Here is a 15,994-nt window from a genome sequence, read left to right on the forward strand (position 1 = left end):
CCTTTAGAAAATTTTCCTATTGGAGGAATTTGGACAGGCCACATTTAGAGCAAAGAAATGAAAAGATTAAATAGCAGATCACATAGCACACGTTTTAACTCCTGCAATGTTGCTTGATTTCATAAAGTGAGTCCATTCAGGCTGGAAGTGTTGATTGATTTGTTTCTGTAGTGTTAAAATTTGGCTTTTAATTTTAATACCTTCCATTCAAGGGTGGTAACAGCATAGCAGTAACTTGTGTGTTGTAATCACAGGGGGCTTTGTATGTATTTGAATGAAATGTTCTGCATGTGCATTTTTTTTTTCTTTCTGCATTTGTATATATTTGCTAAGTCCTAGTGATGGTAACATTTGCTCCCAGTTTTTACACAGGAATACTATTACCCTTGCCTGAAACTCTGGTTGTTAATGTCGCTGAAATAATGGAAAGTTTCACCATTAACTGCAGTGTGATTAGAGGGTCAACTTGTTGAAATACATCTCGGATGAGGCATATTTGGGCTAATGAGGCCAAGCGCACCCATCACTCACCCCATGCAAGTACTTTGGCTTCTGTAGGATCAGACTGTATCTTTGAAGTGCTGTAAAATTTCAATTCACTAGAATGTGAGAATCCTGCAACTGATGTTGCCACATAACAGCAAGTAAAACTGGAAGGGCCTAACTGGTTATACTTTCAGACCATCTTATTTTGTCTGAAGGAGTCAGGTTTTTAAAATTGTTGGGACTTGCTACAGAGCACAGCTGCTTTTCCATGTAGGGAGAGATATCAATAGAGTATCATATATGATTGATGGGAGACTCTCTTATTTGCATTGAGCCACCTTCCAAACTTTTTATGTAATTGTCTGTTAATTTTTGTACGTGAACTTAAGCAACTTGTGATGAGTTCATCTCAGAACCAGAGTCAGCATGGTTAAACAGAGGATTCATCTGACTTTTGAAAGTAATACAATTTTTTTAAACTTAAAACTTTTAAAATATTTTAATAGTATTTTTTTACTGAGTTTTGCAAAGCTCTACACGGCTTAGATTGGGATTCTGCTGTTTCTGATCTCATTAAGTAGAATCTTATTCTACGATTTTCAAGGAGCTGACTTGTTATTTCACCTACTATAGGGCACCAGAAATAGAAATGTGTGTTCCTAGGTCTTCAAATGATGGCTTGAAAGTTCCACAAGCTTTATGTTGGCACTCTATGCAGAGGAAAATGTCACCCAACTCTAGTATTTTCAAATATTTATCTTCTTGTAAGGTACTTTAAAATTTCTTTTGGAAGTTTTATATAGGTGCAAAATATATTCTTGTGGTGATTAACAATAGTAATTTCTGACTTTGCAGTGAATTGCCCAGTAATTATAATTCAGTCAGGTTCTAGAAATTTCTAAGAGTTCATTCCCTCTTTGGGATGAAAGAATAAAGGCCAAAATCCCAGATGCATTAAAATATTTATTGTGATAAAACAAGTACAGGAGGTTTTAACCCTGTGTCCCCAAAATAGCCACGCTTCCCTGTGAATTCAGAGGAATCCCTAGGGTTTGCTCTATTTCTTTGAGGGACCACATTTATTCACACTGAATAGTGTGTCTGCAGATATTTTGAAATTTCCTGTCCTCTGAGAACTGTAGACTTTTCAGTCTCTCTGTGACAATTTACACACCAATGAGAACAATGGGATCTTGGACATAATTTGATCCTCAGCATCACCCTGACGCCCTTAGCTGGAAAGAATGTGGATTAAGTTATTTGGAATCAAGGAGTAGTCAGCAATAAAATAACTGAAAGTGTAAATGTGACCACTGGAACTCAAACTAGCACTTTACAGTTTCTTTAATGAAGAGAAAGGAGAATAAGGAAGAGATGAATAGGGATTAAAAGTCAGAGATATCTTCTAAGAGCACGATCTTGGTTCTTGAAAATAGAATTTCAACATTTTCTCTTTTCTTGATACCCCAGAAATTTTTCTTATAAGGTTACTCATACAGAAGTGGTTAACTTTGCAGTGCATTCTAAAGGGTTCAAATGCCAGAAAAACAGGGCAGGGTCACCTAGAAAGAGGGAAATTTCTAGCTCAAAGAAGCAAAGTGCATCGAGTCAAAGTAAAATAGAGGATCTGGAAAATTTTACAATAATAATAAAGAATAAAACAGAAGAAAACCTACATACTTCATGGGTGCCAGGGAATAGTTATAACTTGTGCCCTAATGATTTCTGATGGATGTTGCTCTAATGTTCACTCTGGTGTTTGTTAAAAAGAAAACGGATAAAACACCACCATAAAATTCCACAGCAGGACCAGCTTCATTATAGCACAAGACAGAAACACATTTTAAGTCCTTCCCATAGAACTTTCTTTTTAGAGAGATGTAATTTATTATCTGTATATTTTTCTTTTCTTCCTTCCTTTCTTTTGTTTAGTTAAAGCAGTGATAAGATCTTGTAATGAGACATGTCAGGTTGATGAGTTAATTTGGTGAAACTTCTAGGTTCACCAACTTCTTGAGTGCAAATTATTTTTTTTTAATTTTTGTGGGTTTTTTTAAAAAAATTAAGATCAGTATTCCACTTATATTTTTGAAATATCACATACAAAGCACCTAGTAACCACTCTTCTAGCCATTAGTTTTCCATAGCTGCCTGTCAGTATCTTGCTGAGGGCAGGTGCAGATAGCCTGGGGCTCAGAGATGTCAAGCAATGCCGGTAAATGCCTGGAGATATAGTTTTATATGACTATCTAAAAAGGCTATGACTATCTAAATCATTTTAGGCACATGAGAAACTCAACCCTTCCCCCAAACTTGCCTTAAAATTTGTGGCTTGGGACATTCTGTCCTAAAGTGCAAGGTAACTCTGACTCTGAATTTAATAATATATGTTTCCTATTAAGAGTAAAAAAAAACAAAAACAAAAACAAAAACAAAAACAAAACAAAAAAAAAAACCACAAAAAAAAACACTATGAACAAAACCCTGATCTTTTTTGACTTATAAAAAATAATGCTTTAGCATTTTAACCTCTTTAACTTTAACACCCAGGATTGTGCTTAAAATAAATTGGAGTAAGGAGTCATCTTTTTTTGATGGGCAGTGTTGCCTGCAAGAATTTCTATCTGTGGTGAACATAGTTCTAGTTTCAAAATATCTTGCAGAGGTGAATTTTGCAGAAACAATAGGAAATCCAAATCTTTAGATGATGGAAAACAAGTATTTGTCAAAATGTCAGTTCAGGTTTTGACAGAGATGTCATAAGTGAAAAATCCAAAGAAACTAAGGCTACACCTGGTAAAGTCTCCAAGGGGTGAAATATTATCAAACAGATAGTTTTACCTTTAAAGGCAAATTTATGTTTCAAATTTCTGTACTCTTTCCTTAATCAACACATTTTTTTTCTTGCGTTTTTAACCAATGACTTAGCCATCCTTTAGGAGAAAATGAAAGGAGGCCAAAAGGTTTTTATTTTGAGGACTTGATGAGATAATGTGATGATTTTTTTTTTTTTTTTTTTTTGGATGTGATCTATTTGTCCAGCAGGTGGGAGTTAATTATCCTTAGGACTTAATTGTAGATAATCACAAATAGAAAGGTCCTTTGGGCAGAATACAAAGCAATATCCTTGCTGGAGTGCTCTGTGCCACATACTTGGGAACAGTTTTCCCACAGAGGATGCATATGAAGGTGGGATCCTAATTGAATGGATCCTGGAAGAAAGAAATTTTATTTACTTATTTTCCTAAAATAAAATGAAAATTAGAGAACCTGGACTTCCTTTTCTCTGATTATAGAGTAAGGATAAATGAATTTTAAAAATGAGAGCTGAGAGGGGAAGTTAGTGTATGACTAACTAAAAAAAAGGATTTTAGTTATAATTACTATGTTTCAGGGTTTCAGGGAAAGAGAATTCTGAGATATGTAGTAAGGTTTTGTCCCTCAAGGAATCCTGGGAAGTAGACCTGAAGGCAGCCATTCTTAAGGCCTTCTAATTGATTTTTATGTCCTACTTAATTAGCTTTGAAAAATCTTACCTTAAGTTACATGGGACTCTCCAGTAGAGAATAGAGAACCCCAATATTTTGTCTCTATTAATATTAATTTCAATGGGAACAAATGGCACACTTATACTGTCATATTACAAAATAGAAAAATTTAGTTTGTGTACAGCTGACTTATCTCCTTTTCCCTTTTTCTGTTCTGTTTGTCTTGTTGTTGTTGTTGTTGTTGTTGTTGTTGTTTAAGTACACCACAGTCAGGGCAAGTTGAATCTCCAATTGTCAGGGAACCATCAAATCCATGTGCTATGTGGGATAATTATGCTGGAATCTTGAATATGGTGATGTGTTCCCGTGCACTAGTATTATTGTTGATACTTCTAAATTATCAGCTAAACATTTCAGCTATCTTACCATTTTCAGCTCTTGGAAATAGTGGTAAAATGGTAAAACTGGGCTTTCAGAATTATCACTCCCCCTACCCCCCAACTCTCTCTCTCTCTCTCTAGATATAATAAATCTTTGCTCAAGGGCTTTAGTTTCCTGTTACTATTCCAAGCCTTGTCTATGCCTATGTAGGTGTTGCACTATAAAAAAAAAAAATGTACCAAGGAGTTTGCATCTGGTAAATGTAGCACAAGTGCAGTTGAGTAGGTGTTTAAGGCAAACTGCAGTCAAAGAACCTGATGAAGATATATCCTAAACCCTTTCTCTGGCCTGAGTGCGACAGCATCAGGTACTGAAGGATGTTCAGTGACTCGAAGCCTCCCAAGCTAAGTTTCAACTCTGTGTATTCTCAACTCTACATAATTCTTGATGCTTTGTTGGGCAAGGAAAATACACTTAGGAATTTGTTTGTATTTTTCTTCCCAGAAAGACCTTCTCTTTTTGCTTAGAAGAGGTCATGGATTATACATAAAATATAAAAATATGTAGAGGTAATAGATATTAAAAAATGGAGGATAAATAGGTGAATATAAACAGTTGATTTGTATCACAAGTCAATGCAATTCCATTCTGTTGTATAACGGAATTTCAGTTTAGTCCAATTCAGAGCTTATGAAGCTCATTAAAGAGACTTGGCTTCATGGTGAAATACAATTTGAATAGTATTTTATACTTTTTATACTGTTGGTTTCAATCTTATGACTAGCTGAAAGAGCACACCCTCTTTTAAACATAGTAAGCCAATTCTTCAGCAAAATTTTTTTAAACATTGGTCTACATATGAAAGAGAAGGGAATCGGACACATTATATATTTAAAAGATAAAGGGAGCCAAAAACTACTGAAAATATTGCAAATTTTAGTACAATTTGGCAAGAAAAATTACATCCAATTGATAAGCTAACTGGTATGCATGTTGTTGCATAAAGCTAGTATTATATAGTGAATAAAAATGTTATTATTTTGTGTTAAAGTTGCATCTAGAGGACCCTTATGAGACTCCATTACAGTTGTGCCAGGAGACCCTGCTATTATTACAAGTCCCTGTATGCCAGTAGGAAGAGATTAAAAAACTATCATTTCACATGATGAGAGTATATTTGAGACCCAGAGAGAGAGAGGGAGAGAGAAGAGGAAAAAAAAGGCCAGATATTATAATGTAGGTCAATGCCAATGCTGCCCTTTCGGTCTTGAATGGTTGATTTCCACAGGGTCGTTACAAAAGTGAGTCTCTATAGAGTGGCCCTTGGTGTCACTTCCAAGCCACGTGTCTTCTTCAGCCCATGGTTTCTCCAGGTGTAGAGAGTAACCCTGGGAATGCGGTTTGGGTTGGCTGTAGAGCTCTCTCTGTACTCGTTACGTCCCTCTAACAGCACCATATACTGCAAGGGTTTCTTATGATTGAATCTCGGTCATACTACCTGGGGCTTATAATGCTATAATTTTTCCTTCAGGGCTTAATTTACCTTGTAGTGCCTTCAGCACATGGATCTGCACATGTAAATGCTATATAAACAGGCCCGTTGTGAAAGCTTTCTCTGTTTTCTGTAATCCAGTCGTATTGATTGGGAATGACCCAGCCTGTGGCTGTGAAAACGCCATGTAGCTCACCAGAAGTTCAGAGGTGGTTTTTGTGTCCCAGCACACCGCATGAGTGGCAGTGGGCTGGTGCAGGAACTCTAGGGAAATTTGAGTCCCTTGATGTGGGAGCAGGGAGCCAGCAGCATTTACCACCTTTCCCTGGGCAGCAGAGGAGGCTTTTGCTGTCTGCAGCCGATGAGTTATAACTGGAGTTCCTCCTCTCCCTTCAGCGTTCCAAGCAGCGTGGTGTATGTCTTGTGGTTCTTATCTACTCAAAAGTATGCACACAGAGCTTATCAGATCTGGAATGCTAGCACCCTGCCTCTTATATGAGAGAATAAATGCATATTTAGGTGTTTCTTTAATCTGCACAGTGAATTGGATGTTTTTGTGTTTTCAAGTGTAATTTTAGTGGCAGATGTAATAATACATTTAAATTAGTTGTTGGAGATGTGGAATACTCTTTTTCATGAAAATTCTTTTTAGACTTCAGCTGATGCTATGCTATGAAGTAATACTACATATATTTTGTATTCTATGTTCACGTCATGTAATGATTGGATGCTTTATAAATCTGCAAGCTGACAGCAGAGAAACCTTCCTGAATAGCCTGTTGAAGATATTTAACACAATTATTTGTTAGAGAAGAGATGATAAGGAGCTTTAATAGCCAGTTATATAATGTAACACCACCAGGTAATGTGCCACTACTGAGTGACACCCTTTTGGGAAAGACAGGAAGTCTGTGGAATTTGGCAAAAGTGGTAATGTTTATGGGGTTTGTTTTTTTAAGAGGTAGTTTACAGAAACACCATCACTGTATGTGTTTGTTGACATGTTTTTTGTTAGCAGATGTGAAGTTGCTCTAAACTGGAAGTCATGTTGTTTATGTGGGTGCTAACCAGAGCTAAACTGTATTAGAGTGGGTTTGCAGCCAGTCATTTCCAAGTGTAGGCAGAGTGGGCTCATATCTCCCTGCAAAACTGTAGAGATGCAGCCTATTTTAGGTACTTCTTTTGAGCATTGTGTCTGTAATAATGACATCACAGCTTCTGGGGTATAGAATCGTAAAGAACCTCTGCTACAGATGAAAGACATACTGGCTCCTTTTTGTGTATAAGGAACTAAGAAGCACAAAGAAACTTCTGCTGAAGTTTGAGCAGAAAATCTGCAACCAAAGCAGCAACTGACTACAGAGCTTTGAAGACCAATTTTTACGCTGTATGCACTGTGGTGTTGTTCTTACCTCATCGTAATGCAACCTGTGTTTTAAAATGATCACTTGTGGAACAGGTGGCATGCTCTGAGTCCTTCTTTGAGGCATCACTTGACTGCAATGTCTGTAAGGGAGTACAGAAATCCAAATGAAGATCACTATTTTAAGGACTATTTCAAAATGAAAAGTGATAGGGAAACAATATCGTAGTTACTTTGGTTTGGTTGGATTTTTTCTTTATTTATTGGCTTGGGGATTTTTTTTTTTTTTTTTAATGGATAAAGATATCAAGAAACAAGCCTGCAAAGGCAGTAAAATACAATCATTGAGTGTTTGAACAGAAGTGAAACAAAGGGAAGCTAGCAGGAATTTGCTTGTAGTGGTTAATTGCTGTGTTTGCTTCCTGTTTCGAAATGATCATTTATGAAGAATATTCTGTGTGTAAGTAAAACATTTTTCATATAAACATCTTAAAAAAGTGTCTTTTACCTGAATTAAGGAAGATTTTTAGAAATCCAGTATAAAGGTTTTCATTACAATCAGCCTACTTCCTCCTTCATTTTTGGGATTGTGTCTAGACACAGGTCATTAATGATACTTTAATTGTGAACTAATACACATTTAAGGGTGTGAAATTGCTGTGTGATTCAGGCCCTAAATGTGTAGTTCCATTTCTGTATTATTTCTTCTTCTCATTTCACATCATGCTGTAATTCTGAAAATAGTTTTTTAACAGTTTTTAAATGATACATATTTTAGTCCCAGCAGCCCACAATGATAGGCCACATTCTCAAATGATATAATATGATGCCATGCTTTTTACTAAATGACTGCTTCCATTTTTTGCTTCCAGGATTCCTTCTTGCTCACTGCTAACTGTGCACAGAAAATACAGGCTACCTGTAGAGGCTCTATCTTAGACGAATCAGAATATTTTAATTACGGATTATTTAAAATGAGTAATTTTTTTTCTGCTTTCCAAAACTGATGGGTTTTTTTTTTCCCCAAAGACTGAGACCTATGGGAATTATTAAGAGCTGACTGGGTTAAGAGATGACAATTTTATAACTGATATTTGGCTTTTTATGGAATTTTCTTTGGTTCATAACTCATAGGATAAACAGAGTCCTACTGTCATTTAGTGGTGTTCACAATCTGTTTTATTCCTGGTGTTGTCAACATGTGCTTGCAAGACAAGCCAAAGCTTAGCTTTTTGAAAATTGAGCTATTTTGAAGGATTCTGTTAAATTGTTGGATGGCTGTGTATTATTCTTAGTCAGACCACAGAGAAGTGGTTACTTTTACTCACTCTTTAGTAAAGGTGCCAGAAATCGGAGTGTAAATTGCTCTTAGAGCTTTATATCCCCCTTTCATAGCAGTATTGAGAGAGTAAGTCTTTAATAAGGATGGTAGCAATCTTCTAAACATGCAGAAATTGCAGGAATTCAGAACAGTTTGAAAGCAATTAAACTGAAAAATATCTGAGTGAAATTTCTGAGTGAAAATCTGGTGGGATTTGTACCAATTAAAACTACAGAATACTTTGGAGACAACTTTGCCCTTGTATATGGTTATGCAACAGCTCTTCACCTGTGTGGTCACCTGGAGTTCAACTAGAAACATCTTAAGTGAAAATGTAAATGATTTGAGCTAATACAATAAATTTTTATTAATGTTGTGATGTTAGTATTTGATGGACAGAAAGTTTTATCTGCGGATAAGAAAATAGGCTTTATTTTCAGTTCAGGGAAAAAGTGCTTGAAAGTCTAAAAAAATTAAAAGTGATGGAGGCTATAGAATATAGGAATACAGGTGTAAGAGAAGAAAATGTAATTAGCAACTGCTTCATCTAGTTAGGTCATGTGGTTAATTTTCATGTGTCTGTGTGTTAGCTATGTTGTCTTTCTTTTGAGCAGAGAACTGTGCAATGTAAAATGAGCCCAGGCAGTAAGAAAAAGGTATTTTCTTCCATGCAAACTCTAGATACCTCATATTTGAAATGTCACTGTGAATAACTGTTTCTGACAGACTAGACTGTTTTCAGCATTTTCCTTGCACTCTGCTTGTGTTGAGAGACTATGGGTATTATTGAACCCTTCCTTGATAATATTATTTTATTTAATTCACTAAGGGAAAATGGTTGAATGAAAAGTCAGTTTGGTACTGTCTGCTAAAAGCAACAGACACCCCAGCTCTGATGAGTGTATTTTGAACAGACTGGGCTCTTCAGGGTTGGGCTTTTTTCCCCCACCCTGCCCAGCTCCATAATGGATAAGCCTGCAGCTGATTCACAGTTCTGAGGTGTTATCTGAGAAACAAGCCTTCTTTTCCTGGGGATCACTGGGTACACTTAGCCCTGTTCTGCCTTCTCCCTCACTTGCACTGTTGCTGTAAGGATTAAGGCTTCACATATACAGTGTTCTGCTGGGTTTTCTACCAAACTGAACTTTTTCCCTGGTAGATTACCACAGTGCTAAAGCTAAGTTTGAAATTTTGTATGTTTAACCTTTCCCCCTAATTGCTTGCACAGAATAAAGGTTTGGTGTTTTGTTCCTAAATTCTCAACATGAGGTGGTGTGCATTAAAGTGTATTTATACTTTCAGATTAATTAACTGTGACCTTATGAACCACTGTCCTTGTTTAATTGGTGGCTCCAAAGCACACTAATGGCATAAATCAGCTGATAATGAGATTCAGACTTGCTTTTAAAATATATAATAACAACACTGCATTGGTAGAGCAAATGAGATTTGTTGACTCTGTTGGTATTACAGGAGAGAAGACACAATTAAATGTATACTTTCAGGACGGGGGAGGGCTTGGTTGGAATGAATAATATGCACTTCAGGGTGGGTGTATGAAATAAGGAGGATATTCTGCATCAAGATAAGTTTGGTATTCTCTCCTTGTCTCTAGGCACTGTGCAGTACTGGCTGGTGCACTTTAGGATACAGAAATGTTGTGGGAAGGTGTTTCTTAAAGATTACTGGGGGCTAACAAAAACGACAATTTCATCTCTAAATATAGTTACATGTTTTTAAACTGAGCTTGCACCCACTGTTTTATGAGCTGCAAATTAATCAGATAACTCCCACAGAACAAAAAGGTTTTGATCTAAACTAGTTGCCCAGGCTCCATTACTATTTGCAGTTTAATGTTACTCATATCCATCCTCACATTTTGGAAAGAAAACAAGGGCTGTGCAACAAAGTTTCTTTGTTTTCCTAAGAACTAAAAATGTGCTGTATGTAGACCAAACAATAAAAATAAACTACTGAACTACCTTCTAATGCATGAGGGTTCTGGAGAGAGGAAACCATGGATATTTAGAGGCATAAAGTGAGTCATTGTGCTAGTTAAAGAATTTTATAAGGCAAGCTCTGTGGGTTTGAGTTGCATCTGTTACCTTTCCAACTAGAACTGAGGGGTATGCAGGAAAAAGAATGTTGGATTTAATCATGCCTTATAGTGACTGCATTGTACTTAGGCTAAGCTTCTAACTGGGATCTAGACCATAAGAGAACAAAATTGTTAGTCTTTCTTCTTTGTATAAATTTTGCCTTAGATGGCTTCCAATTAAGTGACCTAAATGATAATTTTACACCAGGTAAGCTGGAAAATGCTGTAAACAAACTAATTAAATTAAAAAAAAAAAAGTAATAAATGTTCTGTAACACTTGAGAACATAAGAAAAAGAAAAATCCCCAAGCCAGAAACCCCCTCACAGCTATTTTCTTTATTAAAAGATAACCATGCTTGCATTTATGACAGTTCTTAGAAGCCGTAATGGACTGGGTTGCTATGGTGTGAGATGCAGAACAATGAAATAATTGTTTCTCTTGGTACTGGCTTCCTGGAAACAAATTCTGTGTAAATTACTTGGCTGAAAGCGTGACTACACTCTTGTGTTCTGTTTTATTCACTTCACGGTTAAAAATCATAACTATGTTATAATAATAAAAAAGTAACATTCTGGACTTTCTTTTGTTTCAACTTTTTTTTTTTTTTTTTTTTTTTTTTTTTTTTTTTTTTTTTTTTTTTTTTTTTCCTTTTATATTTTCAGGTCAGTTTCATGAATTCAAAAGCAACTTACCAGTGATTTCTGGGAGCTGGGGCTGATTTTTTTGTGTATTTGTAAGTATTTATTCTTTTCCCTGTTATGTGCATCCTTCTAATACTCTTTTGTCATGGGGAATGGAAGCAATTTTGAAATGTCACTGTTGTATCACATGTTCATTTAGCAAGAATTTCACCTCACTACTTTTAAAATTTTGCTAGATTTTTTTTGCTACCAACTTATGCTTCTTCTGCTCAGACGAGCTACAAATACTGAATTAGCAGTAAATATTATTATTTCAAGCTTTATTTTGGTTTTCATAGTAATAACAATGATGGGAAAACAGCTTACAGTAGCACATCAATGGTGGCACTCGCTAACGACACCACTGTGTCATGTTTTTGCAATGAAAATCATTTCTGGAATAGAATTGAGGCCGTGACTGAAGACAGACAGGACTTTTAGAGGAAATGCTGTCTGGTGTTATTGAGGAAACACTAGGATAACCAGCATCTGCTGAACTAGGAATACATTTTTATAGCCCTTGGAGAAATCTGGTTTCAGCAAAACCATGCTCATTGATACCACAGCTCAGGAACATGTTTGAGAGTCTGCTTGAGTTCAAATACCTTAAATGGGACTACACCTAAACAGAAATGCTTTGAGAAAGGGAAAGCCAGAGGAGAGGACCTGGGAGGAAGACAGTTATTCGTGAAACCAACAGAAAGCTTTCAGAATTGCTGTTTGGATGTTCTTCAGCTTTAGTCAAGTATAATAAGGAAAATCTAATGGGCCCTAGACTCAGTATGAGATAAATTATTGCAATACCTCATGTGTGATAAAGTATAAATGAAACCAATTTATGCAGCTTGTTCTCTTAAGTCACAAATATAGTTTATGAATAAATATTTATTCAATCGTTTGTGGAAAAAGATGTTCACAAAACTGCATTCATCAGGGAAAAAATATGGCTGGTTCTCCTCTCAATATGGAAATGTTTTCAATTTGTACCAACCCTTCCTCCCTACAAATGTTCATTTTCACATGTGGTTTTGCTGTTCTATTTGCACTTTCTTTCATTTACAGGTCAGCATTTTTTAATGAACATTCTCAGTCAGAGCAAAAGAAAATATTATCAAATAAGATAAACAGTTTAAAACCAAGTATTACCACTAAAAACTTGTTCTGAGAAGGCAATATAAAGTGATTACTGAAGTGAGAGTGAGGAATTTGTTATATTCTTTCTGGCTTTGCTACTGCTTTTTTTTTTTTTTAAGCAATTAATTCCTTTTCTTCATTTTTCTCTTTTGTAAATGAAAATACTAATATATTAATCTATACAAAGAGTAGGTCAATTTATACCTCAATGTAGAGCACACTTTCCAAGGAAAGCGATGGAATAAATTCAGTGATAGTTTCACAGTGAAATTTTTGTGTACGAAGCTAATTGAGTGAGAAGTTGTAAGTATTGTTCAGTTCATGTTCATGTGGTATTACAAACATAAAAAGGGCTTTAGTAATTGTATTGTGGACTGCTGGTCCGAGTCCTGCTCTTTTCAGCTGACAAAAACAAAGAACTGCAGTAAACAAAAGTGACGTAAAAAAGTACTTTGAAAATGATCCTTGTGTTTAGGTCAGTCAAGTAAGTATTTAAACTTCCATGAGAGGTATGGTGTGTTTTGATCACACGACTGCACGCTGGCTGTTGCAGGAAAGGTTGTTCGTACAGCTGAGATGCTTGACATATCGTGACCAAGAGAGGTGGGACGTGGTTCAGCAGCCTGAGCAACAAAGCTGAGTTGATGGCTGCATGAAATGATGAGCCACAGCCTGGTCTGTGATTGGCGTCCTCTGCAACCCAGACTTCAGTCACAGTGACATGAATATCTGGAGAAGCCAACACCATGCTGACTGTTCCTCTCTGCTTAAACGACTCATTTTAGTGTTTAGCACTATATATCTAGAAACATATGCTAACCTTAAGTTCACATAAACTGAAAATAAAATAAAACGTAGGAGGTACAACTGATGGATTCAGCTCTGTCTTTCCTCACATACTGAGAAAAAGATTGAAGGACAGCTTCTACAGTAATACAGGTTTATGTCTTCTTAAATCATCTCTGTCGTACCTCCTCAAACTTACAAATATTCTGTACATGGGTTAGGCAGATACAGAGTCTTCCTATGCAGTAACAGGGCTATGTACAGTGTCATAAATGAGACTGATAAAATAGACTAATAGGACAGATTGTGACCTGAGGTACCTTTCCACTGAAAGACTTGATTTCTGCAGGTACTTATGCACATGAGCTCACCGCAGAAGCTAATGGACTTGGGACTGGGGCCTGAGGTTGAACAAATAGACCCCAAGCAAAGGAGGAGATGGGAGCTTTGGGGGTTGGCATGGAGGAAAAGAAGTTTGCTTGTATAAGGAGTTTTGAGAATAAATTCTAAGCAGCATTTAAAAAATGCTAATGAGAAGTATATACCTTTTTCATGTTATGCTATAATATTTGGACATGTTTTTATAGCATGTTTGTTTGATCTGTACTCCAAAGGGAAGGAGTGCAGATCAGCGCTGGGAAGATTAATCTTTGAAACTGTGCATATTTTTATATGGGAATACAGCAAGATCAGCTAAATGCTGCTATAGGTCTATACCAAAGCTATTTCAACCAGGGGCTATAATAACTTTTTCCTCAAATTTTTGAAAGTTTTGTCATAGATGCATTCTGCTGTAACATGTAATTACTTGGATCATCCGGTTCAGGCAACTTTGGGAATTTTTTGTCATATTTGGCTAGTTTTGTTCAGGGGAAAACAGGATTGATGATTCATGCAAAAGTAAATTTCATGGAAAATGTGACATTTGTGCTTTTGTTTTATGCCCACAGGGTAATTGTCCTAACTAAAGGTTACTTCCCCCCCCCCCCCCAAGAATGTGGTTTAATTTATTTAATTGTTCTTCTTAAGTATGTTTGTTCAGTAGTAAGCTGCAATAGTTATTTAAAGATATAAATGACAAAATAAGTGTCATTTAATAACACAGCATTGAAACACAATTTTGCTTGTACATCAGCAAGTAGATACATCTTGTTACTATGTGAAAGTAGTGACAGAGTGAGAAAAATAAAACCTGAAATGAGGGGTGTTAAAGCTCATGAAACTTCAGTGTCTTGAGATCTACAGTAAAAAACCTGTGTTGAAAACATGGTGAAAAAATATCATTGTATTTGGGAATAATATCAATTTTCTTTAAAAATGAACAGTGGGATTTTTATTTTAAGAAGATTTGAGAACAGAACCAGAAACACTTAGGGAACACACACATACACACACATTATGACACAACAAACTGACATTGTGGATAGGTAAATTTTATCTTTTCAAACACTTACTCTAACCAGCATATCAACAGAAGCATGCTTTGCTTCAAACTCAATATTTAATATTTTTCCCCAATCTCATTTTTAAGGCAACATCTATCCTTTTGTTGTTGTTTGATTTGGACTCTATTTACACCATGAGCATCTGGCCATACAGATTTGTGCTTTGTATTTATATCAGCTTGTTTAAAAGGAGAAAATTATTTAATTGTGAATATTTGTATAACAAAGTCAAAGAAAGCGCAGCTTATTTGGAGCAAATGACATATGTCTTTGCTACTGTTACCTGATGAGTTTCATTGGTAATGTGATGTTCTACTGAATTACAGTTAATATATTTGGGAAAATATATGGTCTCTGTTTTCCACAAAAATGATATACTGAACCCAAGTCTCAAAAAGTTGATCTCCATTTTTCTCTTCACAAGACAGGGCTCTTAATCAGCATTTTGGTCAAGGAGATGTTTGCCAGCTTATCACATACCTCTTTCTATAAAGAGCTGAGTGTTTCAAAGTTCTAATTAAGACAGCAAAGTGATGCTTGACTTGTTTGCTGCAAAATCCATACCTTTTTTGGCATGTGTGTGCTGGAGGTATCAGAGGCCTTTATCCTCCTCTGCCTCCTTTCCTGCTGACATGCTAATGTAAAATAATCTCATCGAACCATGATTTAACTAGACTGTCAGCAATTTGAAGTTCTATTTTCCTGGGTTTATTTTATAAATGGAGAATATAAGCTGTTTTTTTAGTGGAACTGTATCTTGCTGGTTTTTTGTAAGGGTTGCAACACACAAATTTTCTAGTAGGAAACAAATTTCCAGTATATAACATGTGGTGTAAATAAATAAAAAAGAAGACATCTGCCTTGAAGAATTTTTTTGTCTGAGAATAATTTCCTAAATATATATATTTTAGATGTTCTTAAGAGACAGTAAGTTGAGTAGAAAGAAAAGGGAAGCAGGAAAAACATTTCTTTATACTCAGCTAAAACCTGGTGCCCAAACACATTTGCCATTGAGGATCTGATAGATGCATTGTTGCATCCATTTGGAGCTTTATAGTTGTACCTGAAGAGACGAAGGTGTGGGGAAAGGACTCAAGGGGAGGGAAAGGTGGCTGGTCCAACCCTCTGCTAGGAACAGGACAGAACTCAAATACCAAAAGTTCTGTTTGTTTTTCAGTATCTGAAGTTCTCTCTCCCCAGCCTGTACTTCCAGCTGGGATGTCTGATGGACTCCCTTGTGTGGTTCTCTGTCAAGCTGTGTTGTTGTGGGAGGTCACCTAGGGACTTTTAATTCTAATAGAATAGCTCTGTGCCTGAT

General features: G+C 36.1%; 1 protein-coding gene across 4 annotated transcripts in view; it reads left to right on the plus strand.

The window, feature by feature from the left end:
• The window catches only part of SOX6 (SRY-box transcription factor 6), a 363,778-nt gene that overhangs the window by 38,286 nt on the left and 309,498 nt on the right, over window positions 1–15,994 (plus strand). For all 4 annotated transcript variants that reach the window (XM_058421042.1, XM_058421046.1, XM_058421045.1 and 1 more), the window contains exon 2: window positions 11,294–11,364. The gene's annotated coding sequence lies outside the window, so the exon portion shown is untranslated. The remainder of the gene's footprint in view (window positions 1–11,293; window positions 11,365–15,994) is intronic.

Source organism: Hirundo rustica, chromosome 6 (genome assembly GCF_015227805.2).
Source record: "Hirundo rustica isolate bHirRus1 chromosome 6, bHirRus1.pri.v3, whole genome shotgun sequence".
NCBI classification, from domain to species: domain Eukaryota; kingdom Metazoa; phylum Chordata; class Aves; order Passeriformes; family Hirundinidae; genus Hirundo; species Hirundo rustica.